We start from the raw sequence: 8,330 nt of genomic DNA on the forward strand, positions 1-8,330 counted from the left end.
CCAAAGTAAATCCTATCGTTTCCGTAGAAACGTATCTCCATTTAGAATGACAATGCAGGGAATCCAGAGTATTTCATATGGACGCAAATTGTGTGTTAATTCGTCAATGTGAGGGAGCGAGGGATGCAGTAAAGGAGGAATAATGCATCGGAAAAGAGATACTCGACTCCCAAAAGAAAATCCTTTCGTTTCTGTAGAAACGTATCTCGTTGTAGAAAGATAATGCAGGGATCCCAGAGTATTTCATATGGACGCAATTTGTGTGTTAATTCGGCAATGTGAGGGAGCGAGGGATGCAGTAAAGGAGGAATAATGCATCGGAAAAGAGATACTCGGAACCCCAAAGAAAATCCTTTCGTTTCCGTAGAAACGAATCCCGATTTAGAAGGACAATGCAGGGAATCCAGAGTATTTCATATGGACGCAAATTGTGTGTTAATTCGTCAATGTGAGGGAGCGAGGGATGCAGTAAAGGAGGAATAATGCATCGGAAAAGAGATACTCGGAACCCCAAAGAAAATCCTATCGTTTCCGTAGAAACGTATCTCGATGTAGATGGACAATGCAGGGAATCCAGAGTATTTCATATGGACGCAAATTGTGTGTTAATTCGTCAATGTGAGTTAGCGAGGGATGCAGTAAAGGAGGAATAATGCATCGGAAAAGAGATACTCGGAACCCCAAAGAAAATCCTGTCGTTTCCGTAGAAACGTATCTCGATTTAGAAGGACAATGCAGGGAATCCTGAGTATTTCATATGGACGCAAATTGTGTGTTAATTCGTCAATGTGTGGGAGCGAGGAATGCAGTAAAGGAGGAATAATGCATCGGAAAAGAGATACTCGGAACCCCAAAGAAAATCCTTTCGTTTCCGTAGGAACGTATCTCGATTTAGGAGGACAATGCAGGGAATCCAGAGTATTTCATATGGACGCAAATTGTGTGATAATTCGTCAATGTGAGGGAGCGAGGGATGCAGTAAAGGAGGAATAATGCATCGGAAAAGAGATACTCGGAACCCCAAAGAAAATCCTATCGTTTCCGTAGAAACGTATCTCGATTTAGAAGGAGAATGCAGGGAATCCAGAGTATATCATATGGACGCAAATTGTGTGTTAATTCGTCAATGTGAGGGAGCGAGGGATGCAGTAAAGGAGGAATAATGCATCGGAAAAGAGATACTCGGAACCCCAAAGAAAATCCTATCGTTTCCGTAGAAACGTATCTCGATTTAGAAGGACAATGCAGGGAATCCAGAGTATTTCATATGGTCGCAAATTGTGTGTTAATTCGTCAATGTGAGGGAGCGAGGGATGCAGTAAAGGAGGAATAATGCATCGGAAAAGAGATACTCGGAACCCCAAAGAAAATCCTACCGTTTCCGTAGAAACGTATCTCGATTTAGAAGGACAATGCAGGGAATCCAGAGTATTTCATATGGACGCAAATTGTGTGTTAATTCGTCAATGTGAGGGAGCGAGGGATGCAGTAAAGGAGGAATAATGCATCGGAAAAGAGATACTCTTAACCCCAAAGAAAATCCTATCGTTTCCATAGAAACGTATCTCGATTTAGAAGGACAATGCAGGGAATCCAGAGTATTTCATATGGACGCAAATTGTGTGTTAATTCGTCAAATTGAGGGAGCGAGGGATGCAGTAAAGGAGGAATAATGCATCGGAAAAGAGATACTCGGAATCCCAAAGAAAATCCTATCGTTCCCGTAGAAACAAATCCCGATTTAGAAGGACAATGCAGGGAATCCAGAGAATTTCATATGGACGCAAATTGTGTGTTAATTTGTCAATGTGAGGGAGCGAGGTATGCAGCAAATGAGGAAAAATGCATCGGAAAAGAGATACTCGGAACCCCAAAGAAAATCCTATCGTTTCCGCAGAAACGAATCCCGATTTAGAAGGACAATGCAGGGAACCCAGGGTATTTCATATGGACTCAATTTGTGTGTTAATTCGTCAATGTGACGGAGCGAGGGATGCAGTAAAGGAGGAATAATGCATCGGAAAAGAGATACTAGGAACCCCAAAGAAAATCCTATCGTTTCCATAGAAACGTATCTCGATTTAGAAGGACAATGCAGGGAATCCAGAGTATTTCATATGGGCGCAAATTGTGTGTTAATTCGTCAATGTGAGGGAGCGAGGGATGCAGTAAAGGAGGAATAATGCATCGGAAAAGAGATACTCGGAACCCCAAAGAAAATCCTATCGTTTCCGTAGAAACGTATCTCGATTTAGAAGGACAATGCAGGGAATCCAGAGTATTTCATATGGACGCAAATTGTGTGTTAATTCGTCAATGTGAGGGAGCGAGGGATGCAGTAAAGGAGGAATAATGCATCGGAAAAGAGATACTCGACTCCCAAATGAAAATCCTTTCGTTTCTGTAGAAACGTATCTCGATGTAGAAAGATAATGCAGGGATCCCAGAGTATTTCATATGGACGCAATTTGTGTGTTAATTCGGCAATGTGAGGGAGCGAGGGATGCAGTAAAGGAGGAATAATGCATCGGAAAAGAGATACTCGGAACCCCAAAGAAAATCCTGTCGTTTCCGTAGAAACGAATCCCGATTTAGAAGGACAATGCAGGGAATCCAGAGTATTTCATATGGACGCAAATTGTGTGTTAATTCGTCAATGTGAGGGAGCGAGGGATGCAGTAAAGGAGGAATACTGCATCGGAAAAGAGATACTCGGAACCCCAAAGAAAATCCTATCGTTTCCGTAGAAACGTATCTCGATGTAGATGGACAATGCAGGGAATCCAGAGTATTTCATATGGACGCAAATTGTGTGTTAATTCGTCAATGTGAGTTAGCGAGGGATGCAGTAAAGGAGGAATAATGCATCGGAAAAGAGATACTCGGAACCCCAAAGAAAATCCTGTCGTTTCCGTAGAAACGTATCTCGATTTAGAAGGACAATGCAGGGAATCCTGAGTATTTCATATGGACGCAAATTGTGTGTTAATTCGTCAATGTGTGGGAGCGAGGGATGCAGTAAAGGAGGAATAATGCATCGGAAAAGAGATACTCGGAACCCCAAAGAAAATCCTTTCGTTTCCGTAGAAACGTATCTCGATTTAGGAGGACAATGCAGGGAATCCAGAGTATTTCATATGGACGCAAATTGTGTGTTAATTCGTCAATGTGAGGGAGCGAGGGATGCAGTAAAGGAGGAATAATGCATCGGAAAAGAGATACTCGGAACCCCAAAGAAAATCCTATCGTTTCCGTAGAAACGTATCTCGATTTAGAAGGAGAATGCAGGGAATCCAGAGTATATCATATGGACGCAAATTGTGTGTTAATTCGTCAATGTGAGGGAGCGAGGGATGCAGTAAAGGAGGAATAATGCATCGGAAAAGAGATACTCGGAACCCCAAAGAAAGTCCTATCGATTCCGTAGAAACGTATCTCGATTTAGAAGGACAATGCAGGGAATCCAGAGTATTTCATATGGACGCAAATTGTGTGTTAATTCGTCAATGTGAGGGAGCGAGGGATGCAGTAAAGGAGGAATAATGCATCGGAAAAGAGATACTCGGAACCCCAAGGAAAATCCTACCGTTTCCGTAGAAACGTATCTCGATTTAGAAGGACAATGCAGGGAATCCAGAGTATTTCGTATGGACGCAAATTGTGTGTTAATTCGTCAATGTGAGGGAGCGAGGGATGCAGTAAAGGAGGAATAATGCATCGGAAAAGAGATACTCGGAACCCCAAAGAAAATCCTATCGTTCCCGTAGAAACAAATCCCGATTTAGAAGGACAATGCAGGGAATCCAGAGAATTTCATATGGACGCAAATTGTGTGTTAATTTGTCAATGTGAGGGAGCGAGGTATGTGGTAAATGAGGAATAATGCATCCGAAAAGAGATACACGGAACCCCAAAGAAAATCCTATCGTTTCCGTAGAAACATATCTCGATTTAGAAGGACAATGCAGGGAATCCAGAGTATTTCATATGGACGCCAATTGTGTGTTAATTCGTCAATATGAGGGAGCGAGGGATGCAGTAAAGGAGGAATAATGCATCGGAATAGATATACTTGGAACCCCAAAGAAAAGCCTATCGTTTCCATAGAAACGTATCTCGATTTAGAAGGACAGTGCAGGGAATCCAGAGTATTTCATATGGACGCAAATTGTGTGTTAATTCGTCAATGTGAGGGAGCGAGGGATGCAGTAAAGGAGGAATAATGCATCGGAAAAGAGATACTCGGAATCCCAAAGAAAATCCTATCTTTTCCGTAGAAACAAATCCCGATTTAGAAGGACAATGCAGGGAATCCAGAGTATTTCATATGGACGCAAATTGTGTGTTAATTCGTCAATGTGAGGGAGCGAGGGATGCAGCAAATGAGGAATAATGCATCGGAAAAGAGATACTCGGAACCCCAAAGAAAATCCTATCGTTTCCGTAGAAACGTATCTCGATTTAGAATGACAATACAGGGAATCCAGAGTATTTCATATGGATGCAAATTGTGTGTTAATTCGTCAATGTGAGTGAGCGAGGGATGCAGTAAAGGAGGAAAAATGCATCGGAAAAGAGATACTCGGAACCCCAAAGAAAATCCTATCGTTTCCGCAGAAACGAATCCCGATTTAGGAGGACAATGCAGGGAACCCAGAGTATTTCATATGGACGCAAATTGTGTGTTAATTCGTCAATGTGAGGGAGCGAGGGATGCAGTAAAGGAGGAATAATGCATCGGAAAAGAGATACTCGGAACCCCAAAGAAAATACTATCGTTTCCGTAGAAACGTATCTCGATTTAGAAGGACAATGCAGGGATCCCAGAGTATTTCATATGGACGCAATTTGTGTGTTAATTCGGCAATGTGAGGGAGCGAGGGATGCAGTAAAGGAGGAATAATGCATCGGAAAAGAGATACTCGGAACCCCAAAGAAAATACTGTCGTTTCCGTAGAAACGAATCCCGATTTAGAAGGACAATGCAGGGAATCCAGAGTATTTCATATGGACGCAAATTGTGTGTTAATTCGTCAATGTGAGGGAGCGAGGGATGCAGTAAAGGAGGAATAATGCATCGGAAAAGAGATACTCGGAACCCCAAAGAAAATCCTATCGTTTCCGTAGAAACGTATCTCGATGTAGATGGACAATGCAGGGAATCCAGAGTATTTCATATGGACGCAAATTGTGTGTTAATTCGTCAATGTGAGTTAGCGAGGGATGCAGTAAAGGAGGAATAATGCATCGGAAAAGAGATACTCGGAACCCCAAAGAAAATCCTGTCGTTTCCGTAGAAACGTATCTCGATTTAGAAGGACAATGCAGGGAATCCAGAGTATTTCATATGGACGCAAATTGTGTGTTAATTCGTCAATGTGAGTGAGCGAGGGATGCAGTAAAGGAGGAATAATGCATCGGTAAAGAGATACTCGGGACCCCAAGGAAAATCCTAGCGTTTCCGTAGAAACGTATCTCGACTTAGAAGGACAATGCAGTGAATCCAGAGTATTTCATATAGACGCAAATTGTGTGTTAATTCGTCAATGTGAGGGAGCGAGGGATGCAGTAAAGGAGGAATAATGCATCGGAAAAGAGATACTCTTAACCCCAAAGAAAATCCTATCGTTTCCATAGAAACGTATCTCGATTTAGAAGGACAGTGCAGGGAATCCAGGGTATTTCATATGGACGCAAATTGTGTGTTAATTCGTCAATGTGAGGGAGCGAGGGATGCAGTAAAGCAGGAATAATGCATCGGAAAAGAGATACTCGGAATCCCAAAGAAAATCCTATCTTTTCCGTAGAAACAAATCCCGATTTAGAAGGACAATGCAGGGAATCCAGAGTATTTCATATGGACGCAAATTGTGTGTTAATTCGTCAATGTGAGGGAGCGAGGGATGCAGCAAATGAGGAATAATGCATCGGAAAAGAGATACTCGGAACCCCAAAGAAAATCCTATCGTTTCCGTAGAAACGTATCTCGATTTAGAATGACAATACAGGGAATCCAGAGTATTTCATATGGATGCAAATTGTGTGTTAATTCGTCAATGTGAGTGAGCGAGGGATGCAGTAAAGGAGGAAAAATGCATCGGAAAAGAGATACTCGGAACCCCAAAGAAAATCCTATCGTTTCCGCAGAAACGAATCCCGATTTAGAAGGACAATGCAGGGAACCCAGAGTATTTCATATGGACTCAATTTGTGTGTTAATTCGTCAATGTGACGGAGCGAGGGATGCAGTAAAGGAGGAATAATGCATCGGAAAAGAGATACTCGGAACCCCAAAGAAAATCCTATCGTTTCCATAGAAACGTATCTCGATTTCGAAGGACAATGCAGGGAATCCAGAGTATTTCATATGGACGCAAATTGTGTGTTAATTCGTCAATGTGAGGGAGCGAGGGATACAGTAAAGGAGGAATAATGCATCGGAAAAGAGAACTCGGAACCCCAAAGAAAATCCTATCGTTTCCGTAGAAACGTATCTCGATTTAGAATGACAATGCAGGGAATCCAGAGTATTTCATATGGACGCAAATTGTGTGTTAATTCGTCAATGTGAGGGAGCGAGGGATGCAGTAAAGGAGGAATAATGCATCGGAAAAGAGATACTCGACTCCCAAAAGAAAATCCTTTCGTTTCTGTAGAAACGTATCTCGTTGTAGAAAGATAATGCAGGGATCCCAGAGTATTTCATATGGACGCAATTTGTGTGTTAATTCGGCAATGTGAGGGAGCGAGGGATGCAGTAAAGGAGGAATAATGCATCGGAAAAGAGATACTCGGAACCCCAAAGAAAATCCTTTCGTTTCCGTAGAAACGAATCCCGATTTAGAAGGACAATGCAGGGAATCCAGAGTATTTCATATGGGCGCAAATTGTGTGTTAATTCGTCAATGTGAGGGAGCGAGGGATGCAGTAAAGGAGGAATAATGCATCGGAAAAGAGATACTCGGAACCCCAAAGAAAATCCTATCGTTTCCGTAGAAACGTATCTCGATGTAGATGGACAATGCAGGGAATCCAGAGTATTTCATATGGACGCAAATTGTGTGTTAATTCGTCAATGTGAGTTAGCGAGGGATGCAGTAAAGGAGGAATAATGCATCGGAAAAGAGATACTCGGAACCCCAAAGAAAATCCTGTCGTTTCCGTAGAAACGTATCTCGATTTAGAAGGACAATGCAGGGAATCCTGAGTATTTCATATGGACGCAAATTGTGTGTTAATTCGTCAATGTGTGGGAGCGAGGAATGCAGTAAAGGAGGAATAATGCATCGGAAAAGAGATACTCGGAACCCCAAAGAAAATCCTTTCGTTTCCGTAGGAACGTATCTCGATTTAGGAGGACAATGCAGGGAATCCAGAGTATTTCATATGGACGCAAATTGTGTGATAATTCGTCAATGTGAGGGAGCGAGGGATGCAGTAAAGGAGGAATAATGCATCGGAAAAGAGATACTCGGAACCCCAAAGAAAATCCTATCGTTTCCGTAGAAACGTATCTCGATTTAGAAGGAGAATGCAGGGAATCCAGAGTATATCATATGGACGCAAATTGTGTGTTAATTCGTCAATGTGAGGGAGCGAGGGATGCAGTAAAGGAGGAATAATGCATCGGAAAAGAGATACTCGGAACCCCAAAGAAAATCCTATCGTTTCCGTAGAAACGTATCTCGATTTAGAAGGACAATGCAGGGAATCCAGAGTATTTCATATGGTCGCAAATTGTGTGTTAATTCGTCAATGTGAGGGAGCGAGGGATGCAGTAAAGGAGGAATAATGCATCGGAAAAGAGATACTCGGAACCCCAAAGAAAATCCTACCGTTTCCGTAGAAACGTATCTCGATTTAGAAGGACAATGCAGGGAATCCAGAGTATTTCATATGGACGCAAATTGTGTGTTAATTCGTCAATGTGAGGGAGCGAGGGATGCAGTAAAGGAGGAATAATGCATCGGAAAAGAGATACTCTTAACCCCAAAGAAAATCCTATCGTTTCCATAGAAACGTATCTCGATTTAGAAGGACAATGCAGGGAATCCAGAGTATTTCATATGGACGCAAATTGTGTGTTAATTCGTCAAATTGAGGGAGCGAGGGATGCAGTAAAGGAGGAATAATGCATCGGAAAAGAGATACTCGGAATCCCAAAGAAAATCCTATCGTTCCCGTAGAAACAAATCCCGATTTAGAAGGACAATGCAGGGAATCCAGAGAATTTCATATGGACGCAAATTGTGTGTTAATTTGTCAATGTGAGGGAGCGAGGTATGCAGCAAATGAGGAAAAATGCATCGGAAAAGAGATACTCGGAACCC

The sequence above is a fragment of the Schistocerca nitens genome, chromosome 2 (genome assembly GCF_023898315.1).
Source record: "Schistocerca nitens isolate TAMUIC-IGC-003100 chromosome 2, iqSchNite1.1, whole genome shotgun sequence".
Lineage (NCBI taxonomy): Eukaryota > Metazoa > Arthropoda > Insecta > Orthoptera > Acrididae > Schistocerca > Schistocerca nitens.